The sequence below is a fragment of the Macrotis lagotis genome, chromosome 1, assembly GCF_037893015.1.
Source record: "Macrotis lagotis isolate mMagLag1 chromosome 1, bilby.v1.9.chrom.fasta, whole genome shotgun sequence".
In the NCBI taxonomy this organism is placed as follows: domain Eukaryota; kingdom Metazoa; phylum Chordata; class Mammalia; order Peramelemorphia; family Peramelidae; genus Macrotis; species Macrotis lagotis.
In genome coordinates this window covers 497,732,199-497,741,795 of record NC_133658.1, presented here as the reverse complement: position 1 = coordinate 497,741,795, position 9,597 = coordinate 497,732,199, and positions in this window count along the sequence as shown.

The window sequence follows — 9,597 nt, the reverse complement described above, 5'->3', positions numbered from 1 at the left end:
GCGGTTAACCTGTTGCCTGATGAAATACAGATGCCATAGATTGAGTCTTGAGCCCATGTCAGTTTGGAACTTCAGCCAGGGATAGCTCAGTAGGAGAGTACGGAGAGAGTAGAAGTGACCAACTTTTTATTTTTCCACAAACTTAGTCACTTTTCTATTTTTTTCCACTTCTTTCATCTTACACATAAGAGGTAACTTTAACACTTTCTGGAGAGGATTCAAAAACATTTTTTATGAATATTTTTCTCCTTTTTTTAGATGTACCAAATCATCAATTAATTTATACCAAATTTGCGTTAATAGGCTACAGATACTGGCATGAAATTGATCTATTATTTATTTTTTCACTAAGCCAGATCATTAACTTTCTATACTTGGGCTTAGAGGTCAAAGACCTTGACCTATTCTTTGAGGATTTAGTTGTGACACAAAATTTGAGTTTTAAAGGCAAACAATGAAAATATTCAATGAATGCACAGGGATCACTTTAGAGCTATAAAGTAAACAAGACTAGTGAAGTTCCTAGCAGGATACCATCAGCTCCATAAACTTGCGCTTGTCTCTCATGTTTTTCCTCTATTGTTCATAGCTGGGAATGTGCACAGTTGCCAACAAAAGTGAAAATGAGGTTACTAATAAAATCATGTCAAAGCTTGAAGTTGGGAACGTTAAATGGGCTTGAATGTTGATTCAGTTGAGAACTGACTGTACATATAAAGCAGGCTTATACAGGATAAATAGGAAGTAATTAACAGAGGGAAAGCATTAGACTTAAGAGGGGATGGAAAAACCTTTTGTACAAGATGGAATTTTACTTGGTAATTAAAGGAAATCAGGGAGGTCAGAAGATAGAATGGAGCAGGGAGAATATTCCAAGTATGGAGGACAAGCAGAGAGAATGTCTAGAACTGAGAGATAGAGTGTCTTATAACTATGAACAGCTAGCAGCCCAGTGTCACTGGATTGAAGAGTATATGTTTGATGGTAAGGAGTAAGAAGACTCATGAGGTAGAAGAGGGCTAGGTTATGAAGGAATTTTTTTTAGGTTTTTGCAAAGCAATTGGGGTTAAGTGGCTTGCCCAAGGTCACACACCTAGGTAATTATTAAGTGTCTGAGGCCAGATTTGAACTCAGGTACTCTTGACTTCAGGGCTGCTGTGCCACCTAGCTACCCCCATGAAGGACTTTGAATGTAAAACGGTATTTTGTATTTGATACTTCGGGTGATATGGAGCCACTAGAGTTTATGGAGTATGAGGGTGACATGATTCTATCTTCTCTCAGCTTGGTGGATAATTGGAAGATTTTGGAATGGGGACAGATCTACCAATGATCCAGATGTGGGGTGATAAGGACCTGAAATAGCAGAGTCAGAGAAAAGAAGAGGGTGTATTGGAGAAATGTTGCAAAAGAAGAATTAAGAGTCTTTAGCAATAGCTTGAATATGGTGGGGGAAGAGTAAGAGTGAAACCTCAAGGATAGCTCTTAGGTTGTAAGTCTGGGAGTCTGAAGGATTGTGTTGCCCTTTACAGCAAAAGAAAGATGGAGGAGGGAATAAGGAGAAAAGATGAGTTCAGTTTGGGACATGTTGAATTCCATATGTCTAATGGCCATCCAGTTCTGAAAGACAGTTTAAGAATCAAATTGGAGAGGTTGGGAAGGATAGGAAAGTTTTAGAATCATCAGCATAGAAACAGTAATTAAATCCATGGAAACTAGTGAGGTCACCAAATGTAGTGGTATAGAAACAGAAAAGAAGATCCCTGTGGGACCCCTAATATTAAAAGGTGTGATCTGGATGAGGATCCAGGAAAGGAGACTGAGAAGGAATTAAATTGGAAGAAAACCAGGAAAGAGTGATATCCCAAAAACTAGAAAGAAGAGAGTATCAAGGAGAGAATGATCATTAATTTCAAAAGCTGCAGAGAAATGGAGAATGAGGATTAAGAAAAGGTCATTGGATTTGACAACTAAAAGATCATTAGTAATTTGGAGAGAGCAGTTCCTATAGAATGATAGTAATGGAAAACCAAATTGTAAAGAGTTTAAGGAAAAAAGGAGTGGAGAGGAGAGGAGAAAGTGAAAGGAGAAAAAGTGGAGTCCTTGTCAAGGAGTTTAGCTACAATGACAGAATAGAAATAGAGAAAGATAGTTCATGGGAATGGAAGGATCAAGCAAGGAGATTAAAAATAAGTGAAAGAGATAAAATGATAGAAGGGGGCAATCTTTTGTAGGAGATGGAAAAGAATGAGATTGATAGTATGAACAGGTTTAGGGGTTAACCCTGGCAAACATTAAAACCATTTCATCATGTGAAAAAGTGTGAATAAAGGAAAGAGGCAGAAGGCACCTCAGTGATAGGAGATGAAGAAAAGCAAATACACAGTTCATGACGAGTGTCTTCAATTTTTTCTGTAAAATATCATCTCAGCTGAGAGGATGAAGGAGGGGGGAGCCATGGGAGGCAAGAGGATGGATGAAAAGGTGTAAAATTGATGTGGAGAATGGGATAATGAGTTGATAAGTCAGGTATAGATTTGCTTAGCAGCAGTGAAGGCCTTGTTGAGGTTTTATAATATTAATTTGTAGAGGATCCAATCAGGAAAATTTTTCATGTTTTTTTACCTTTTTTTAACCAAAATTATATCAACTCTAAGGACTTTCATAGCCATAATGACTGCATGGTTATAAATTAACAAACTAATTATCAAGAACACTTTTACCTCAAGGAAAAAAATAAACTTAAAAATTTTTTCCATCAAATATTTTTTAAAATCTGGGGAAAATCAATTACTTTCTTTTTCTTTACTATGAGTGTCATATGGTTGGGAAAATGGTGACTCTAGAAAGTAAACTATATCATAGCTATTTAAAATTATACTTATTTAGAACAGGAACAAACCAGGTAACACTAAACTGAGGGACTAGAAACCTTTGTTATTCATTGTCCTTAATCTTTCTTAATAATTTGCCTTCTTTTTAGAGGAAACTGTGATCCACAGGACTCCAATTAAAAATTTCCAGTTTTATAAGCTAACTCTTCTAATGTTATTGGTGTGGCAATAAGTCTTTAAATGAATAGATAGAAATTTCTCTATCCCACCTCAGATTCCTGAGTGACAATTCTATTTTTGGTTCTAATCTAAGAGGCTCTCCACAAGAAGATTTAAAAAGAGAAAAGAAAAAAATAGTATCCAGAATTCAAACATAAATCGGGTTTGGAATGGTCAGTTTTAATTTTAGAGAAAGAGAATACTGAGTAATAAAAATTGTCTATTGAAAGGTTACTATTCAAACCTTTTGAGACATTTAAACAGGATTGGTAATTAATACAACTTTATCATTGTCAAATGGTCTCTTTTGTTGCAGCAATTTCTTTCTCTTACAGCTCTTTCTCTCTTGGCCAGTTTGCTGCTATTGATGTTAGGACTGAACTTAATTCACCACTGCTCAGTTGTCATGGGAGAGAAGAAAGGTAACTAGCTGCCTTTTGAGATTTCACAAGATCCTGCTCCAAAGGAAGCACAAATTGGAAGTGACTCCATGTAGGCTTGCTTGAGATACTCTAAGTTATGAGGCTGGGTCCAGTGATGTTGGGGAGTGGGGAGAGCATCCTCCCACTGGTTATCTGACCGAAAAGAATAAAATTCCATGCCTTAAGACTCAAGGTCAGTAAGGAAAGAGCTAAGGGTCAGAGATTATTCCCTTAATATCCACCCAGTTAAAGTTAATCAAGGTTAATAGAGACAGTCAAGATATTTGTTCTGTGGGTGCTATACTCAAAAAAAGACAGTGACACTCTGGTGTATTTTTATACAAAATTTAATGTGAGGATAAAAACTGAGACTATGGTAAAAAAAATCAATCTTCCTTTTCCCCTGGTGTCTAGTATATGTCTTTTCTTTTGATCTGACTCAAATAATGCTAGTGACAAATTGTAATATTTTTAAACATATTATTGAATGTTGACCTAATAAGCTATATAGTTCATACATACTCAGGTTTCCATATTAATAATGACTAATAACCTATAAATGATGTCATGGTGCTGACTCAGGAGTTTGAAGCCTTCTCAATAACTGGTCTAGTTCTCTATTTATGGGACCTCCTTTAAAATTCCTATATGGGAAACTGCCTAAAGTAATTGGAATTCAAGCAATGGCCCACACAAGTGTTTTTTTTTTCAAAGAGAGAAAAAGACATAAAATGACAATTAAAGAAGAAAAAAAGATGGAAAAATTTTAAGAGAGAACGATAAAAAGTTAGCTATTTTCATAATATAACAGAAGTGACCCATATTCTCAAAGGTTTTCAATACAATTTCTGGTAGGTTCTAAAATACATAAAAACTTTCATGTACAATACTGGCAACAGGTTATGATTGTTTTATAAGAACCACCCTAGTGTAAGTAGGCTGGCTATTTGGTAATTAATTCTTAGGCTATGGCAATTTCTGAAACAAAGAAAAATACAAACTGTCTCTAAATGCTCTTTCTGTTGGTACAGAGATGGTTAGTGTAAGAGGGGTAGAAAAAGGGAAAGAAGGTACTAGAAATTGCAAAATTTTAGACCCTCAATAAATATAAACTATCTATACTCTAAATGTTAGAGCCTTCTCTGTTGATATCCTTATCCAGTGACCCTTAAAAAAGTGAGAAAAATGACAACAGTGAAAGAAACCATTCAATTTAATTTTGTTAAAACAAGCATTTATTAAAGCTCTTTATAAAAGGGATAATACTAGATGCTAGGAATATAAAGGAAAATTTTGTGAATTTAAACAGGTTTGACCTGTATTAAACATTAGGAATTTACATGAGATGTAAGATTTTCACATCCTAATAAGGGGAAACAATATTTATTCAGTCAAATGAGTAAATTTTGGAGAGGAAGAGAACACTAACAGCTAAAGAGACTGATATCACTTTTGCTGTTTTCACCAAATGATTATAATATATTGTCTCTATCACTTTTTAACAAAATGTAGTTTACTTGCTTATCTCTTTAAAGTAAGAATATTTCTCCTATTATTTTGTCTAAGATCATAATTGCTGCATCCTTTTTTTTGAGTTAAGCTGAAGAACAACAGATTTTCCTCCAACCTCTTAGTATGACTGTGGCAATATTTAAGTTTCAAGTTCATTTCTTACAAACAATATGCTAATGAATTCTGCTTTGCATTTCATTCTTCTATCTTCTTTTTATGGATGAATTAATTCAATTCATATTCACTGTAATGATCATCAATTGTGTATTTTCCTCTAAACTATTCTTTTATGTATTTTATTTTCTTTACTTCAATTTTTTTCACAAATAAGAAGAGAGTGGTGGGAGTGCTTGATATAGTTAGCTTTTGTTGTCCTACTGCATTTCCTATTAAACCTCTTTTTAGATTATCTATTCTGAGTTTAGAATTTGCTTTGTTTATGACTAATACCTCCTCATGTTTCTCTGTTGTTCTGAATGCTCTTTATGTGTGTGTGTGTGGTTTGCACCTGTGTATAAGTTCTACTCATCTTAATTCAGTTTGAATGACAAGGAGTTTTTAAGAGCTACACCTTTTACTTCCTTTACTCATTTATTTAGCCTTCTTGTTGTAAACTATTATGCAGTTCTCTCACTCTGCATTCCTTTTTCTTCCTTAGTATATCCTTTTCCTTCTCACCATTTCCCCCTCTCTTTTTAAAAGATAATAAACATACAAAACACATCCAGGCTCTCTTATTTAACTTTCTCAATGCCTCTAATGACAGTAGACTTTTAAGGGTACACTGGTATTATCCCAACCACTTGAATATAAATATTTCTTTCTTATGTCATATCTTCATATTGCTCATTTGCATATATCTTTTTATGATTTTCACCACTCACAAGTGACGAATTTGTATTCATGAATTTGTATTTCAATATACGTATTTAGTACTCATTTTTTTTCAGGACTCCTTGGAAATCTTCTATTTCAATTAAGGTCTACTTTCTCCCGGTAGGATTATATTGCATTTTGCTTGGTAAGATATTCTTGTTCTATGCCTAAATATTTTGTCTTTTTCAATATCATACTATGCATTCTCCATTCCTTTGTAGTGTGATTACTTATTACTTAAGCACTTTCAATGCAAATGCTTATAGCACACATACTTTTTAGTTTGTTTGACATAGAAACTGGATTTTGACTTATTGGAAGTTTTCTTTTTTGGGATTTTTTTATGCAGTGAATGGTGGATTATTTCAGTGACTGTTTCATTTTACTCTATTACTCTAATAAGTCTGGATAGTCATAGTTTGTAATTTTTAAAAATATAATGCCAACTCTTTTTTGTTGTTATTCCTGGTTTTCAGGTAGTTCAATGGTCCATAAATTATTGCTCTTTGATTTTTTTCAGTTGTTTTTGATAGGCAATACCTTTCTTTTTCTCTTTCTCTTTGCAATCTTTTGACTTTATTTTAATATTTATTATTGTCTCAAGGAATTATTAACTCTTGTTTGACTCATTCTAAATTTCAAGAAGTCTGTTAATTGGGTGAGATTTTATATCTTTTGTATTGAGCTGTTAATCTTCCTTTTAGGTTCTCCAGAGATATTTTTCCAATTTTTTTCTGCTAACATCCACTAAAATTTGTAATATTATTTTAAAATTATTTTAAACTCATGCTTCCTTGGAGGTGTTTTGGAGTTGGGTTTTTTTCCCTTTTTTTGTATCTTCAAGGTTTGGTACAGTGGTATAGTACAGAGTCTGCCACACTTAGAAAATGTTTATTGATTGATTTTTTTGGAGCTATTTTCATCTACTGGGGGTTTTTGTCCTGGGCATCCCTTTCACTGTAACAACTCTTTATAATGGATTTCTCTTTATTTATGTTTCCAGCTTTACTTTCTACATTTAAACTTTGTCTTAGTTCTATACTCTTTTAGAAGGACTGTTGTCTTAGGGGGCAGCTAGGTGGTGCACAGGATAGAGCACTGGCCCTGGAGTCAGGAGGATCTGAGTTCAAATTGTCCTCAGACACTTACTAATTGCCTAGCTGTGTGACCATGGGCAAGCCTTAGATAAAAACAATTTTTAATTTTTTTTAAAGGAGTACTGTCCCAACCCTGGTCTGAATTATCTAGGGTCTTATAGAAACATGCTTATGTATTAAGCCCTCTGTTTTTCAGGTTTCAAATGATCACTCAGGAGAAGAAATTTTCATTGGACCCTAAGCACTCTGATCTAGGGTATGTACTATTTCCTGCCCTACTTGACTCTTCGGGATCTAGAATCTGGTCCAGGCCTGGTACTAAAACTTAACCCTTGTCTCAGAGATTGTTGCTAACCCATAATTTACTACCTGGAAGGCTCTGAGGGTTCAGAATAATAGAATTCACAGTATAGCTCTGGTCTGAGCCCAGAGACTGAATCTGAGATCTAAAGCTATCCCAAACCTGTCTTACTTTTTCTACCTTGATAACTTGTCAGGTTGAATCTGTGATCTTGAATTTGAATGATGAGACATTATAGGGGTTTTTTTTGGAATTCTCTTTAGAAGTCTGAAACTCTTTTTAACTTTACTGGAGAAATTATGGGGAGTACTGGGCTGTATTGCTACCTCTGGCATATTTTCTAATACTCTTTTTAAAATGAGTATTTAAACTCTTAAAGTAAATCAACATATATTTCTTTTTTCTTTTTTTTTAAATTTTATTTAAATCAACACATATTTCAATACTTAGTGAATTCAATGCAAAAATAAACATAAATGACAAATTCTACTCCTGACAAATCAATATATACACTACATATAATATGTATGCACACATATATAGTATATATTCATAAACTTTAGTCCCTTATACCCATCTCTGCACCAGTATCAATACCCATCTCTGCACCAGTATCATTTGTTTTTAAGTTTTTGCAAGGCAAACGGGGTTAAGTGGCTTGCCCAAGGCCACACAGCTAGGTAATTATTAAGTGTCTGAGACTAGATTTGAACCCAGGTACTCCTGACTCCAGGGCCAGTGCTTTATCCACTGCGCCACCTAGCTGTCCCCACCAGTATCATTAAATATAAAATATTATGACTTAAAAGTAAAAAAATTACCAAAATGAGTCCCCCAAATTACAGACTACATAAAAGTCTCATGTTTATGAATACTTAAGAAGAAATTTGAGAGATGATAACCATAGTATCAAGTAACATTATAAAATTTTTATTAGCTTACTTAACCTACTTAACCAAAGAATGAAAACATTGGCAAAAGAATGTGACCTGCACCAAAAAATAAGTTATCCTAAAAAAAAATCAATCTAAATGTTTCAGGGAAAAGGGGGGGAGGGATGTACTAAAATCAGAATTGATATGCACCAAAATCAGAATTGAATATTTCTAAGATATTATTTTGAGAAAACCAGAGATAAAAAATCTTTGAAATATAAATATGATTGACAGTTCCAGTTAAGACAGTATTGTGAAAAAAAAACCACATAAGGGCCCAATTCTCTCATACATATCAGCAGTAATATAAAATGAGTATCAGTTATAAAAATGATTAAGAAATTTAAAAAGAAATATTGATAACTTCCTTTTAAAACCTAGAATTGTCCAAAAGACAGTTAAAACCCCCAATGCTAAAATGGTCCTTCTAAGAAAGGCAACAAAAACTTAGGTGAATAGTCTGGAAGCCAATAAGACACACTTAATAAGGGGAAAACACAAAAGAACTGGATTCTTTCTGTAATGGTCACTCTTTACCTTGGTACCTGAAATATTTTCTACCCCTTAAAGGGTTTGACTCTACCCCAATTATACATGTCAGAAGGCATAGATATGAGGTATAATTTGAGGAAATGACAAAAAATTAAGGATTGCGAAAGAGGAATACAATGAGTACAAAAGGAAGGATGAGATGAAATGGGGTAAATTATTTGACATTAAAAGACAAAAGACCTATTACAGTGGAGAGAAAGGGTGGGCATTGACCATTACTTGAATCTTATTCTTGTTGCTATTGGCTCAAAGAGGGAATAATATACACAACCAGTCAAATATATAAACCTGTCTTATCAAATAGGTAAACACGAGGGGAGAAGATTAAATAAAAGGTGGGGATGGGGACTGACATAAAGGTAGAACAGGAGAGGTGGCAGATAGATGTAAAACACTGATGTGGTGAAAGGAGAGGACAAAGAGGAGGAAAAATAAGATGGAGGAAAATACATGGGTAATAATCATAACTATAAATGTGAATGAAATGAATCCTCCAATCCAATGCCTTCAGATAGCAGAATGAATTAAAAAAACAGAATCCTACAATATGCTGCTTATAAGAAGCACACTTGGAACAGAAAGACACACACAGAGTAAAGGTAAGGAGCAGGAGCAGAATCTAATAATGTGAAAAAAAAGCAAGGATAATAATCCGGATCTCAGACAAAATAAAAGCAAAATAGACCTAATTAAGAGATAAGGAAGAAAATCACATCGTGCTAAAAGGTGCCATGGACAATGAAGCAAGATCAGTCCTAAACATATATGCGTCAAATGGTATACCATCTAAATGCTTAAAGAAGAAAGTTACAAGAGGAAATAGATAATAAAAGTATACCAGCAAGGGAC